The following is a 16,769-nucleotide window of genomic DNA, read 5'->3' on the forward strand; positions in this document are numbered from 1 at the left end:
ATATTGTATAGTTAGTCATCATTGTGAGTCAGTTAAACTCTCTGACAGCAGATTATGAGAGAACACTCGTATTAAAGGTATAGAGCTGCCAAAGGTGGTGGTGGAGGCAGATACAAGAGTGCCATTTAAGAGGCTTTTGGATAGGCGCATACAGGAAATGGAGGAATACGGATCACATGCAGGCAGAGGAGATTAGTTCAACTTGACGTCATGTTCCGCACAGACATTGTGGGACAAGAGGCCTGTACTTGTGCTGTACTGCTTTATGTTCTGTGTTTATGTTCTCGTCCCCCCAGGTCTCTCTCCCACAACGGCAAGGTATTGATTGTATGAGGCCAATTCAGTAGCAGAGAGAACCTTGGGAATTAGCAGCAGGCCCATAAACACAGAGTGTGTTATCCTACCCAGAGTCAACTATATATTGCATTTGAGGTGCCACCAATTTCCACGTCAGTGACTGCTGCTGTTCAAGGAAACTCAGCAGCTATGGTACCCTGAGCAATACTGTAATAATAACCAAATAATCTCAAATCAAATTTATAGCATAGAAATGGGTTTCCAACCTTTTAAAGTGTGACAGTGTGTATGCTCCATGTAATCTTTCTCCTCCCATATGTTTAGCTAGAGTGCTCTCAGTGTACCGGCATGGCAGGATAATTATTGGCCAGGGTAGCAACAGAGCTCACCTGGTCTTCTTGAATAGCTCCGTAGGATTGTTACGCAGTGTTTAATGAAAAATAATCACGATAATCACAATACTGTTTCTTCCCTCCGGATAATTCGTGAGCTTTTAGAAGATTTTTTTTATGATTATGGTTTACACTGCTGTTTACATTAAACTCTTCCCATTGACAGCAGTAGCTAGCAGTGAATGAAAGGAAAGCAACCTGGACAACTAAATCAATTCCAGGCGGCTTGGGAGATCCTCTGGTGAGGAAAATTTCCAGCTGTTCGTCATGGAACTTAGAGCAGGGACCTTTGGCAAAGGATTGGTAAACAGAGCTAACAGTGAAACATGTATAAGAAAGAACTGCAGATGCTGGTTTAAATTAAAGGTAGACACAAAATGCTGGAGTAACTCAGTGGGACAGGCAGCATCACTGGAGAGAAGGAATAGGTGACGTTTCGGGTCGAGACTCTTCTTCAGACGGGTCTCGACCCGAAACGTCATCCATCCCTTCTCTCCAGAGATGCTGCCTGTCCCGTCGAGTTACTCCAGCATTTTGTGTCTGAAAGGGAAACATGTCGTTGTAAAGCATGATAAGAATCAAAACAGGGGCACAAGCTGCACAGAAGGAAAAAGTAATCCTGTTTTCATTTAATAATAATGTAATTCAATTAACATCAATGATAACCAAAGTTTGCATGGGGAAAGGGGTTTCACTGCACTGTGCCATCTGTTACATTTTCACAGTGCACAGCAGCGAAAATGTTCATTAGCTGAGGAATAAGAGTGCATTTTGTTCTAATGCCACATCTCATAGTAAAAGAGATAATTATTCCTCACAGATAAAACCAAGGACAACTGCAATATAGTCACCTTCCTCCAGGAAAAATGAGTATGGTGTCACAAAGTGTCAAACATCTTGAACAGAGATGTAACTGCACTAAATTCTAGATTGTCAGGCATCCTACATGTTTTTTTGGATATGCAGTTTAATGTAGTATCTAGATAGATAAAAAGCTGGAGTAACTCAGCTGGACAGGCAGCATCTCTGGAGAGAAGGAATGGGTGACGTTTCGGGTCTAGACCCTTCTTCAGACTGGTTAGGGATAAGGGAAACAAGAGAGATAAACGGTGATGTGGAGAGATAAAGAACAATGAATAAAAAGTAACGATGATAAAGGAAACAGGCCATTGTTAGCTGTTCATAGGGTGAAAATGAGAAGCATGTGTGACTTGGGTGGGGGAGGGATAGAGAGAGAGGGAATGCCAGGGATACCTGAAGTGAGAGAAATCAATATTCATACCACTGGGCTGTAAGCTGCCCAAGCGAATATGAGACGATGTTCTGCCAATTTGCGTTTAGCCTCACTCTGACAATAACCCACTGTCTGACTATTCGGAAAACCTGATAATTCAGCATCAGGTTCACTGATTGCCGTTTAGTATGGTCACTTTAAACCCACCTGGACCCTGGTGCCTGTGATCCATTTAAACTCACCAGAGCCATAGTTCCAATGCTCCCTTTAAGCTCAATGGGGCCCTATTTCCTGCTCTCTCTTGATTCATTCCAGGAAGTCCTGTTTCCATGCTCGCTGTAAATTCACCAGATTCTTATAATACTGTAGTGAATTAAAAGTGTTTAGGTGCCAATAGGAATAGCTTCCAAAAGCCTGGAAAACATGTTGGGTGAGTCCAGAGCCAGGGGCCACAGTTTAAGAATAAGGGGTAGGCCATTTAGAACGGAGATGAGGAAAAGCTTTTTCACTCAGAGAGTTGTAAATCTGTGGCATTCTCTGCCTCAGAATGCAGTGGAGGCCAATTCTCTGGATGTTTTCAAAAGAGAGTTAGATGGAGCTCTTAATGATAGCGGGGTCAGGGGGAATGGGGAGAGGGCAGGAATGGGGTACTGATTGTGAATGATTAGCCATGATCACATTGAATGGCGGTGCTGGCTCGAAGGGCCGAATGGCCTACTCCTGCACCAATTGTCTATTGTCTATTGTCTATAACAAATCTGGCACCACCTAGGTCCCGAGCTCGCCGAGTTATTGAGATTTTATTGGACACAAATGGCCAGTGATCTGTTCATCTTGAACCTAGGCATGTTACACTCATGGCTAGCATGCTATCGACTTTGCTGTTATTTCACCCTGCATTTTAAACACAGCACCACGCAGATCTCACACATATTGTGAGCACAAAGATCAGTGTCTTCAGCGTCACAACCTGCCAGTTGGCAGGTCGCTGAACAGGATGTTCCCTTCTAAGCTCTCCCCAGATCTTTGCTGCCACCTACAGTGCACTTAAAAGCCATCACCATTCCGAGAGATAAATAAAAACACACGAAGAAGGTATTTGAAACAGATCAGCCTGAACATCCAAAGTGCATTCAGTTTGTTTGTGGGACCCTGCTCCAACAGCAACCCACCATAAGGCCATAAGTGATAGGAGCAGAATTAGGCAATTAGGCCATTTGGCCCATCAAGTCTACTCACCATCACCATCAAAGACATCTACAGGAGGCGTTCAAAAAGGCAGCTTATATCATCAAAGACCCTGGCCACACTCTCATCTCGCAACTAAAATCAGGAAGAAGGTACAGGAAACTAAAAGCCATGACTTCCAAGTTCAAGAGCAGCTTCTTCCGAGCACCCATCAGGCTCTTGAACACAGCACAGCACTAACTACAACACTGCCTCAACAAATATGAACTATTCTGGACTTTGTTTTGGTTCCACTACGTACTTTGGTTTGCACTATTATGATCTGTCATCTCATATTACTGATTATTAATTTATTGTATGAATGATTATTCATATATGAATATGAATATATGAATGATTATTGTACATTTACTAGTCAAGTCAAGTCAAGTCAATTTTATTTGTATAGCACATTTAAAAACAACCCACGTTGACCAAAGTGCTGTACATTTGTAGTAGGAAGGAACTGCAGATGCTGGTTTAAACCAAAGAAAGACACGAAAAGCTGGAGTAACTCAGCGGGACAGGCAGCATCTCTAGTCTGAAGAAGGGTCATGACCCGAAACGTTACCCATTCCTTCTCTTCAGAGATGCTTCCATTCCCGCTGAGTTACTCCAGCTTTTTGTGTCTCTCTATTGTATATTTACTGATGTGTCTCTATTGTATATTTACTGATGTGTTAATGGCCTGTAAAGTTGCAGCAAGTAAGAATTCCATTGTTGTATGGGCAGTAAATATGACACAAACGCTCTTGACTCATGAGCGGAGAATGATACAGATTCACTCATGCCTGAAGTCAGCTGCTCCCTCTGTACACTAAAAGGTATATTTCCCAGTGATTATTGGAAGTACGATTATTTGGGAACATATTTTTAGAGGATGTACTCCAAACACATGGAATATAATGGAAGTGGAATTTATATGTTAATACATAATGGGAACATTATTTTCAGGCAGAATGGGGCTGATTGGTTAATTCTCCTCTCCATCAAACCTGTTTGCATAGAATCGTAGAGCTTTATGCAGCATGGAAACAGGCCCTTTGGCCCAACTCATCCATGCTGACCAAGTTCCCATACTGAGTTAGTTCCATTTGCTGGCACCTGACCCATATTCCTCCATACCTTGTCTATCCACGTATCTGTCTAAGTGCCTTTTAAATGTTGTAACTTTGTCTACTTCTACCACTTCCCCCGGCAGCTCGCTCCTTGCATGCACCACCCTCTGGTGTGTTTTATTATAACAAAGTTGCTCCTTTTAAACCGTTCCCTTTCACATTTCACAGGCCGCCGCGGCAGACGCCTCCTCAGGTGGCTGCCGAGAAGCCGGGCAGTGGAGCCTCCTGGGTCGGAGCTGGAGTCGGAGCCTCGCGGGTCGGAGCTCGAGCCTCACACGTCGGTGGAGCCCGCGGCCGATGGAGGCTGGGTGGACCCGGCAGCGATGGTGAAAGAGGAAGTCGGTGCGGTGTTCAATGAGGGCGCGGATGGGCCAGGTGGGAGCTGGAGGATGGGCCGCCGGGAGCAAAGGAGGACCCGGCTTGGAGAAACTGCCGTGAGGGGGAGAACAAAGGAGGTCTCCTCATGGGGAACTGCCTTGAGGGAGCGGGAGGGGGAGGGGGAGGGGGAGGGGGAGAAAACTAGGGTGGTCCTGGTCGGGATGCTTTGTAATTTTGTCAGCGCCCTTTACGTGGCGACTATTTGCAAACCTTAGTGTAAGAAAATAACTGCAGATGCTGGTGCAAATCGAAGGTATTTATTCACAAAATGCTGGAATAACTCAGCAGGTCAGGCAGCATCTCAGGAGAGAAAGAATGGGTGACGTTTCGGGTCGAGACCCTTCTTCAGACTGATCAGAGAAGGAATGGGTGACGTTTCGGGTCGAGACCCTTCAGACTGATGAGAGAAGTCTGATGCAAACCTTAGGTATGCAAGCAAATAATTTCACTGTGGCTTGTATTCAATTCAATTCAATTCAATCTATGCCGTCTAATTTTAGCTTCCCCTACCTGGGGAACAGACTGTTACTATTCCCCTCATTTATGTCCCCATCAACGCCCCTCAAATCTCTTTTGCTGCCTCTCTAGTTTAATAGCATCCTTCCTGATGCAGGGGGACCAGAATTGAATGCATGTGGCCTTACTTATGTCTTGCACAGCTGTAAAATGACATCCTACGCAATACCCTGGCTGATGAAGGCTCGCATGCCAAACATTGTCTTCACTACCTTGTCTACCTGCGTTGCCACTTTCATAGAACTATGTACCTGCATCACCAAGTCTCTCTGTCCCACAACATTCACCAAGGCCCTACCATTTACTGTGTACTGTTTATTTTGACACTGTGCATTATTTTAACTGAGATTGTTTTTATTCGTGTGAGGTGAATCGAACCATCTCCCACTCAGTAACATTTGTATAGAAGTTACCTTGTATGTATTGGATAATTGAAGTAGATTCTGTTGTAAATTCCATTTCATTAGCTTTCCAACTCATTTGCCGACATGGAGTCATCAGTAGACACATGGTATTTCCAAGGAAAGAGGAACAATGCGATAGAGCAAAGAATGGCATTAACAATTAGCTCTGTATCCTGCTTTACAGCTGGAAATATGAACAACTTAGAGTACCGAGGTGTATCAAAACCTTGTGCAGGTAAACCTTCCTGCCTACAATTCACTGCCGTTTCTCTGCTATTGAGAAATCTGCAAAGTTTTAAAACCATGCTTCTCAAATGCAATGATGACCAGCCCAGGACTGTCAAAAATGTTTCTGGTTCCAGAATGGGACTTGATCACAAAGAAACAAGTGGATGCACTCACTGAGACTGCCAGGTACAGTTTAATTTGGTACCTTGCAGTGGCTGCAGAGATTTCAGGCATGGCTGTAGCATTACTCGATGTTCTTCACAAGTAATATGTGAAGTGGGATGATTACCCGAATGCACTTTTCTCCTGGTACCAGCAAACAGCTGCCGTATGTGGAGCCGGTAGATGGAGAGGGAAAAGGGAGAATGAGAGAGCGAGATGGAGAAGGAGGACAGAGAAAGAAAGGAAGATAAATAAAAAAGAGAGAGAAGTAGAGAGAAAGGGAACGAGGGAGAAGGAAAGAGAGAGAGGGGTAGTTAGGCAAGAGGATGAGAGAATGACAGAGAGAGGGAGAGGAAGAGGGAGAGAGACAGTGAGAGAGGAAAGCAGAGGAATGGAGGGGAGAGGGACCATAAGTGTAATAGAAATAAGAATGTAGGGAGAGAAGAGATAGAGAGGAGAGAGAATGAGGGAGTCTGGAGACAGACATATTTGGGGACCAGGGAGGGAGAGTATATGATTGAGAGGGAATTGGAGTGATGAGAAGTGAGATAGAGTGGGAATGAAAAGAGAGTTGGTGACAGTCGGACGGATGGGAAGGAGGAGGAAGTGGGGGGGTGATGGGAGAGGAAGGGATTGGGAGAGAAGGAGAGGGGGGACAGAGAATGGAGGAAATGAGAAGAGGGAGAGAGGCAGTGTGGATGAACGTTAGATAAAACCTATGACTAAAATAGAACGTTAAGATTTAAAGATGTCCTACCTCCCCGACAATGTTGATAAGCATTTCAACCACTTTAAAACAGGATGGGGAGAGATTATAGTTGGGGTAAACATGTTTTGTATTACCGATTCATGGAAATGGGTTTCTCAAGCCTTTTATGTTTCAAGTCATTGTATTTCCTTCTGTTCTGTGTTATGTGCTGATTGCCCACTTCCTCCCATTACCCTCTGAATATCTCTGTGAAGCTCTGCACCACCACCCGGGCTCTCCCTCTGCCCTGTTTGCTTCAACAACACCATGGCTCCGCCTTGTGGGGTTGGGGGTAGAGAGGGTTCGGTTTAGTTTATTAAGTTTAGTTTATTGTCACATGTACCGAGATACAGTGAAAAGCTTTTGTTGCATTACCAACAGTGGTGTGAAAATGCAATTGTCTTCCTTGTTTCATCTACGCAGTGCAAAGCTGCATTGTTTCTTCATGTGCCAGTGGAGCTGAGACAGGAAGCAACAGAACGATCCTTATAACCCAATGGTAGGAATGTCGAATTCTCCAATTTCAAGTAATAACCCCTTATCCCCGTTCTTTCCCATGCACCTCCACCCCACCCTGGCGCACACCAATTTCAACCACTATCTTCCACTCTCCCTGTCACCATTCTCCTTTTATAAATCTATTTTGTCACCTTGGAGTACTGGTGCAGTTCTGGCCATCCAGCCATGAAGGATGCCATTAAGTAGGATGGGTGCAGAAGAGATTCATCAGGGTGTTAGTTGGACTTGCAGGATTGAATGTTGGCAGAGGTTGGATAGGCTGGGACTTTTCCTTTGGAGCGTAGGAAGGTGAGAGGTGACCTTATTAGGTGTACAAGATCAGGAGGGACATGGATGAAGTGAGCATCCACAGTCTTTTCCCAAGGGTAGAGGATTCTAAAACTAGAGGGCATCGACTTAAGGTGAAAGGGAAGAGATTTAAGAGGGACCTCAGGGGCAACCTTTTTAGTCAGAGGGTGGTCTGAGCTGCCGGAGGAAGTTATAGAAATGGATACAATAATGACTTTTAAAAGACATATGAGCAGACATATGGATAGGAAGGGCTTAGAAGGTGATGGGCCAAATGCACGCAAATAGGACTAGCCATTTGTACCGACTTGGTAGGCGTGCACAGAGTGGGCCAAAGGGCTTGTTTCTGTGCTGGACAACTCTATGACTCAATAACTCTAAAAGCTGTCTTAGTTCATTTCATTTTTGTTATGTTAAAATGCCATTTGGTTCATTTCCTCTGTGCAGCAATCTTTGCACATCCATAATATTGGACTTTCCACTCATCACTTTAATTTCATGTTTAATGTGTCTTGTTGGGTTTTATGACTGTTGGCAGATCAATTTCAAACCTGCGGTAAATAAAGTTATAGAAGCAGGAGTAGATCACATTTGAGCTTCTTTGTCATTAAATACGATCATGGGAGAGTCTAGGACCAGAGCGCACAGCCTCAGATTAAAAGGACGTACCTTATGAATGGAGATGAGGAGGAAATTCTTTAGCCAGAGGGTGGTGAATCTGTGGAATTCATTGCGATAGACAGTGGCGGAGGCCAGGTCATTGGGTACCTTCTGGGCAATGACTGATCGGTTCTTGATTAGTAATGGAATCAAAGGTTATGGGGAGAAGGCAGGAGATTGGGGTTGAGAATGAAAAATAGATCAGCTATAATCGAATGGTGGAGCAGACTCGACAGGCCAAATTGGCTTCATTCTGTTGCTATGCCTTATGAACATGAACTTATGGCTGATCAAAAACTCTGTTTACTTCTTGACGAATCCTCATATCCTTTGAGTTGTCCAAATATCTATCGATCTCCGCCTTGAATATGCTCAGAGCATCCAATTAGTTGATGTTTTACTTAGAAATGTGGAAGTCCAGCAGATTTTAGTCGTCTATATTAGACAACTAGTTAAACATTGGCCTGGTTGAGGGGCTGAATGGCCTCCTGCTGTTTCACTGCTCCTGTAGGTTTCCTGTTTCAATTTGGCCTTCAGAACATGTTGTTGATTAACCACCCGCAGGTTTCACTGTTTATTCGAGCGGCATTCCAGCAATTTCAAAAGTGGCTGGTCAACTGCTTTGGTGGTGTAAAAACAAATCACTGCTGCATGTTCATCAGGCTAGGTATTATTTCTTTAATTGTCAGTTATTTGATGTTCTTAGAAATGTGGAAGTCCTGGGAGATTTTAGTTGTCTAAATTAGATTAATATGTAAAAGGAGGTCTATTTATTTCAATGTTGCCTCTGAACAGATTGGGAATCTGTTTCTGTTGTGAAAACACCCATGACTCAGATGAGTGTGATCTCTCATTCTCCTTTGTGATTTAAACTACATTACCAACCAAGATGCTCTCTGATATCAGTCTTATATCCTCTGATGCGGACTAACCACAAGTAAAGGCTTCACCAGCCTATTAAATGTCAGCAATGATGTGCGCTCTGAGCAAGAATTGCTTCGGTTTGCTGTTTGAAACATACTCAGTAAGCTTCTGTTTTAGGTTGTTTTCATGATTTCCTGCAAACAGGGAGCATAGCAAATCTTACCATGTTGTCAACTTGGTCATTATCAGCTTTCTTTGACATCCTCCATGTCTCAATGCATTTAATGCTGAGCAACCAACAAAGCCATGCATTCTGTCACTCCTGTAACACCATCTGATTGCAAGCAGACGCTTCATTGATTGAGTTAAGAGCTGAAAAGCTGATTTCATTAGAACTGCCAGTAAAAGGACAGGAGTGTGAGCTCTATCTTCAAAACAACCACTGGAGAGTACCGTCGGCTGCTGCAGATATTATTGCTGATTATGAACAAATACACTTGCTTTACACAGAGAGTGATCGATGCAATGATAAAGCACTAACCTAAGAGTATGTAGTGTGCAAAAATAGGCTTAATCACCTGGAATTACTTCAGAACGCCTCACCATTTCACACAATATCATTGGAGATTCACTGGTTCTTAAAAAAAACTATGATAATCATCACATCTACTACTTTTGTTGGAAACTAGGAGAAGCCTGTGCCTTCTTAGATGGCCATGGAGGAGAAGATGACAAGTCGTTCTATGTCTTTATGAACATTCTGTCATTTTCCCAACTACACTCCAGGATTAAGAATAACAAAATGTATTTTAAGATTTACTTCAGCCTCCTTCATACATGAAGCAAGTGAACCATCTAGGTGTTTTTTATGTGTATAAATTTTTATCTTACATGATGACGAAATATGCACTGAATGTTTCGATCCATTTATTTACAGGTACTGCAAATGCTTCAATTCAGCTCTCTGACAAGGAATGTACACCTGAAACATTAAGAACCATCTAGGCAAACATCTGAATCACTAAGACTCAGAACGCTATGGACATAAGTGCATAAATGGGATTAGTACAGATGAATACCAATGGTCAGCATCGATGTGATGGGCCAAAGGACCTGTTTATGTGTTATACGACTCTTTGACTGTTGTTTCTCTTTCCACAGATGCTGCCTGATCTGCTGAACATTTACTGCACATCGCACATCTAGTCAAGTCAAGAAAGAGAAGGCTGTTTAATTGTCATGTGTGCTGACAGTGAAATTCTTACTTTCTGCAGCTTAACAGGCTCGTAAATGCCACCCAGATAATAAATTAGTATTGTTAATAAATTTGTACTGCTAGGGCACTTCTGTGTGCATTTCCTTTGCAAGGCATATAGACCGTCTATATCTCTCGTTTCCTTTTCCCCAGACTCTCAGTCTGAAGAAGGGTCTCGACCCAAAACGTCACCTATCCCTTTTCTCCACAGATGCTGTCTGACTCGCTGAGTTACTCCAGCTTTTTGAGTCTATCTTCGGTTTAAACCAACGTCTGCAGTTCCTTCCAATACAGATGAAATAATACTATTCATAAATACAATCAAGTCAAACTCAAGAACAATAGATAGAGCAAAGAGGAAGATTTAGAGTGCAGAATATAGTTCTCAGCATTCTATTGCACCAGTTCCATAGACAAAGCCCAATTTCTGCAATGGGAGAGAGGTGAATTGTACAGTACCCTAGCTTATGGAAGAACCACCTCAGACAATGCAAAACCTAAGTAAATTATACAAGATGGTGAAAAGAAAATGACTGTGTAAAACAAAAGATTAGTTCAAAGACACAATTAGAACATAAGTCTATATTAGTGCAAGAGGTGATCTGTAGTTTTCTGCATTGCTGAGTAGGATAAGAGATGAGCGGGCTGGTTCAAGAACTTAATAGTTGTAGGAAAGTTGCTGTTCCTTAATCTGGTGGGGTGGAACTTCAGATTCTGTACCTCCTGCCCAATGATAACAGCAAGAAGAGGGCATGGCCTAGACGGTGAAGACCCTTGACGATGGATTCAGGCTTCTTGAGACAACACCTCATGTGGATGCTTTCATTGGTTTGGGGGGCTGTGCCCATGATGGACTGGGCTGAGTCTACCAGTCGTGCATTTATTTCCAACATTTGGGTTTTTTGTTTGATTTTCATCCTCCGCTGCACAATGCCTTTAGACTGAATGCATGGAGAATGGCACCTCTCCCACGTAATCATTCTTCAGGTCATTGGCAGTGAGAATATGATAGGTTGTTCATAATGAGCTCAAATTTCAGCATTGCAAAGAAAGAAGTGTAACGTTAGTTTAGTTTAGTTTAGAGATACAAGGTGGGAACAGGCCCTTCGGCCCACCGAGACCGCACTGATCAGTGATCTCCGTACACTAACACTATCCTACACACACTAGGCGCAATTTACACTTATACCGAGCAATTTAACATACATACCTGTACATTTTTGGAGTGTGGGAGGGAACCAACGATCTCAGTGAAAACCCATACAGTCATTGAGAAAACATACAAATACAGTACAGAGAGCACCCATAGTCAGGATCGAACCCGGGTATCTGCTGCTGTAAGGCAGCAACTCTACCACTGCTCCACAGTGCCATTGCTAGATATTGTGATCTAGACTGTGAAGTTTTTTGAAGTGTTGTTATAGTAAGGTATCATATTTGGCAGCTGCCTTGCAACAGAAATGCCCCACCAGTGACAATGAACCCATGATCAGGTAATCTGTTTAAATGATGTTGATTGAAGCATAAACATTGACCAGGATACCAGAAGAATTCCTCTGATCTTTTTCAACAATATTGCCCTGGGTTCTGTCACACCCACCCTTAGAGGCAGATGGGGTCTCAGGTTAATGTCAAATCCAAGGAAATAGCCCTTCTGACAGGTTTACACACCCTCAAAAGTGACTGAAGTGGAAGCCTAGATTTTAGGTTCAAGTAGAACCTAAATTCTTGACATTCTTCCTCGGAAGCAAATGTGCTATGAACAGAGTGCTGGCAAAGACCCACATGCTTCATCACTGTTCCCTCGGGAAGGAAACGTATCTTCCTTGCCACATCAATGGAAGCACGACTACCTTCATGACCAATAGGCCGAGCTAATAATTAAGAGGGGAATTGTCTTCACAAGAAGACCAAAGGAGCAAAAAATCATAAGGCTAAAGCCTGGGTAGGGTTGCCAACTGTCCCGTATTAGCCGGGACATCCCTTATTTTGGGCTAAATTGATTTGTCCCATACAGGACAGCCCTTGTCCCGTATTAGCTCCGGGGAGCGCTGTAGGCCCGGACAATGCAGGAAAAAAACTGCAGATGCTGGTTAAAATCGAAGGTGGACACAAAATGCTGGAGTAAATCAGCGAGTCAGGCAGCATCTCGGGAGAGAAGGAATGGGTGACGTTTCGGGTCGAGACCCTTCTTCAGACTGAAGATTTTTTTTTAACCTAAAATACTTTATTTATGAGTGTTGCTTTGCACAAGCCAACCTTAGCCTTCCCTCCCCACCCTCTCCCCAGCCCCACGATAGTCCCGACTGAGATTAAACGGCCCCTGTAACGCACGGCTCAGTTTGGACACGGCGATCTGCGGGCATGTCTCGGTCCCCAGCGCGGTGCGGGCCGCTCCGTCCCACCGGTCGCTCCGCACTCCGGCTCGGCTCAGTGATGCCTCCGCTCCGGGCTCCGACTTCCCCTGCGGCCACTCCGCCTCCTGCTCCTAGGGGGCCCCCTGACGAAGCCCCAGTCCACGCTGATGGGCTGCCCGGCCAGCTCCGACCCGCTCAAACCCTCCATGGCCACCTGAGCCTCCTTGTAGGTCTCGTACTCCACCAGAGCATAGCCCTTGAGGTAGCCGGTGTGCCGATCCAGGTTGAGGTGCAGGTTCTTGATCTCACCGTACTCGGCAAACTTGCCGGGGATGTCCTCCTCGGTGGCTTCCTCGTGGACTCCGGTCACCAACAGGATCCACCCCTCCACCGAGCGTTGAGGGCCTGGCTGGTCGGCGTCTTGCTCCACAGAGTCGTAGTCTTCCCACAGCCAGGATCGAGCGCCTTCCTGGGAGCCAAATCCTCGCCCCTTCCTCTTCTTCACCTTCTCCTTCAGTTTGTGGATACTTTCGTCGCCCTCGTCGTCCATGGTGAAGTCCTCGCCGCCTGCCTCATGGAGGTCCAGCAGAAGATGGGTGACGTTTTGGGTTGCGACCCTTCCTCAGACTGAGGATGTCTCAATCCGAAACATCACCCATTCCTTCTCTCCTGAGATGCTGCCTGACCTGCTGCGTTTTGTGTCTATCTCCGGATAGTGTAGGCCCAGGCGCCGACTAACGGATGTGGCGTAGCAACCCTCCTCCCAGCCCGGTGGAGCGGGAGCACGTGGCTGCTAGCTGGGTGAGGTCACGTGGGGCGCGGGGCAGTGACATCACCTTGTCCCGTGTTTGGGAGTGAGGAAGTTGGCAACCCTAAACCTGGGTGACATTTCCCTTGCTAACCCAGCTTCCTGTGATGAATTGAAAGCCAACCTAATTGCACTTCAGCTGAGATAAACCTCTGAATGTACTTCAATACAGTTTCAACATTTGACTTCTTTGGTCAATGAATCTAAGTGAACTGTCTGTGATCCCTATAGCTAATTTACATCTCTTCCACCTTAAGGACAAATAAAAGCAGATTGTAACTCTTGATTGTTTTCCGTCTGTGAAAGCAACCTACAGCTGTTTATCCAAGTAGCCTGGAAACAACAGTGAGATGAAGATTAATGAGTTCCGATTAGCAGGCCTGACCTCCTGTTGTGACCTGCTGCAATGGGTTCATTAGCACTCAGCAAAACAAATCTGGAAATTATAAGCACACAACAAATGACATCTCTTTTTAATTGTTTGTCTGGGTGGCAAGAAGAGTTAGCGGGACAAGAGTTAGATGTGGCCCTTGTGGCTAAAGGGATCAGGGGGTATGGAGAGAAGGCAGGTACGGGATACTGAGTTGGATGATCAGCCATGATCATATTGAATGGCGGTGCAGGCTCGAAGGGCCGAATGGCCTACTCCTGCACCTATTTTCTATGTTTCTATGTTTCTATTCTATTAGAGGCCGTGTGAGACACAGAGACAAGCCTCAAAATGAATTTCAAATCTAAAACATTGCAATCGTTCCAAGTATATTTTCCATCATTGTGTGGTTAATATTTTTGCATTAAAATACACTTTGCTTCTGACTATATTAATTCTACATTAAAGTGCTGATTTTGTGCTTGCCCATTATTAATGCATGCTGAGCATATTGATTCTGTAGTTTTATTGATTCAGTGTGCATGCAAAGTGAGTTTTCAGCCAGCGACTCTTAAAGAGATGGAAATAATGGTTCTAGTCTTGTATCTCCGGGCGCTCTGCGGCCTAACATCATGGAGCTGGCAGCCTTGCTCGAGACTGACTTTGACCCCCACCGTGGGGCCATGGATTTACCATCGGAGCCTGCGATCCCTTGCCTGGGATCGACGCTCCAACCGTGGCCTGCGGATTTCAACATCGAGGAGCTCGCAGTCTCGGGTAGAGACTGATGTCGGGAAGCTCCAAGCCACACGAGGCTCGTCCAGCCCAGACGTCTGATCGTCCGGTGCGGAGGAGCTGAGATCCCCCCCGATGCTGGAGCTTGATCGCCCCAATGTGGAGGGTTCGACCATCAGCTGCGGCACCAAGATCGTTTCGACAACAGAAGGTTCGAATGCCTCGACTGCGAGAAAACAAAGGGAAGAAAATTGAGCTTTTTTTGCATTCCCAAACAGTGAGGAATGTGGGGGAGTCGCTGTGGTGGATGTTCATGTTAAAAAATTATTTGGTTGTCTTGTTGCTCTTTATTGGTATGACTGTATGGCAAATCAAATTCCTCGTATGTTGCAAAACATACTTGGCTAATAAAGTACATGATTATGATTATTATGATTAGTCCTAAGATGAGTTCTGACCCAAAATGTCACCTATCCATGTCCTCCAGAGATGCTGACCAACCACTCTATGGGCGGCATGTTGGTACTGCAGTAGAGTTGCTCCCTCGCAGAGCCAGAGACCCAGGTCTGATCCTGACTTCTGGTGCTGTCTGTACGGAGTTTGTACATTCTCCCCGTGACATGCATGGGTTTTCCTCATGAGCTTTGGTTTCTTCCCACACTCCAAAGACGTACAGGTTTGTAGGCTAATTGGCTTGGTAAAATTGTAAATTGCCCGGTGTGTGCGTAGGAAAGTGTTAATGTGCGGGATCGCTGGTCGGCATAGACTCGGTGGGCCAAAGGGCCTGTTTCAGTGCTGTGACTCTAAAAATAAAATTAAAAACTAAACCCACTGAGTTACTCCAGCACTTTGTGTTTTTTAAAATACAATTCTTCTTTCGAAGGCAAATGAGAACAGTTCCACACATAATCCTCAGCATTCACCCACATAAGGATCAGAAGGTTCAGGTACAGTTACATAAATATTGAGCTCCAAAGTTACCAGCCATGTTCTGCCATTAGCCTCTATCGTGAGTCCAACTGTGGAGGGACAATAAACTGACCTTGAAACCTTGAAACCTTGAAATGTACAGTTGACATTTTGGGTCGAGGCTCTTCATAAGAGTCTGTAAAGAGGTCATAAAGTCATAAGGTCCTAAGAGAAAGGAGTAGAATTAGGCCATTCAGCCCATCAAGTCCACGCCATTCAATCATGGCTGATCTATCTCTCCCTCCTAACCCCATTCTCCTGCCATAACCTCCGACACCTGTACTAATCAACAATTTATCTAGCTCTGCCTTAAAAATATCCACTGACGGCCTCCACAGCCTTCTGTGGCAAAGAATTCCACAGATTCACCACCCTCTGACGAAAGAAATTTCTCTTTCTTAAAAGAACGTCCTTTAATTCTGAGGCTATGACCTCTAGTCCTAGACACTCCCACTAGTGGAAACATCCTCTCCACATCCACTCTATCCAAGGCTTTCACTATTCTGTATGTTTCAATGAGGTCCCCCCTCATTCTTCTAAACTCCAGCGAGTTCAGGCCCAGTGCCGACAAGCACTCATCATAGGTTAACCTGCTCATTCCTGGGATCATTCTTGTAAACCTCCTCTGGACCCTCTCCAGAGGTAGCACATCTTTCCTCAGATATGGTGCCCAAAATTGCTCACAATATTCCAAATGCGGCCTTACCAGCGCCTCAACGTTACATCCCTGTTTTTGTATACAATCCCTCTTGAAATAAATGCTAGCTTTGAGTTTGCTAGCTTTGAGTTTGCTTTCTTTACTACGATTCAACCCGCAGATTAAAGAGTCCAAAGATCTTTCAGTGCAGAGGAAGAGTCTCTTCCCAAAATGTCGACCGTGCATTTCCCTCCACAAATGCTGCCTGATTTACTCCAGCAGATTGCTTTTTGCTCCGGATTCCAGTATCTGTGCTCTTTGTGTCTCTTTGTGGAAGAGCCACATGCTGTCTTCTCTCAGGATGGACACAGCCACTCTGGTCGTGTCCCTGCTCATGTCACCAAGGGTCTGAAGGAGACTGTTCCAGGTTTTCTAGAACCTACTTGCCAGATCTACTCAAGGCCACAAGTTGGAACAAACTGAAGTATACTTCAGGGAAGCTTTGTAGTGTCCCACCCTCCAAATCACAGCAAACCCAAAGATAGGGGATGAAGCTGAGCAGGTGATCATGGAGTATCGTTCACTGTAGTGCTATGCAACTAA

The 16,769-nt window shown here is 44.8% G+C and overlaps 1 pseudogene; it reads right to left on the reverse strand.

Annotated features, from left to right (window-relative positions):
- Positions 1-12,720: 12,720 nt before the first annotated feature.
- LOC144593019 (RNA-binding protein 8A pseudogene) lies at positions 12,721-16,562 on the reverse strand (annotated as a pseudogene).
- Positions 16,563-16,769: the final 207 nt, after the last annotated feature.

This window comes from Rhinoraja longicauda, chromosome 4, assembly GCF_053455715.1.
Source record: "Rhinoraja longicauda isolate Sanriku21f chromosome 4, sRhiLon1.1, whole genome shotgun sequence".
NCBI lineage: Eukaryota > Metazoa > Chordata > Chondrichthyes > Rajiformes > Arhynchobatidae > Rhinoraja > Rhinoraja longicauda.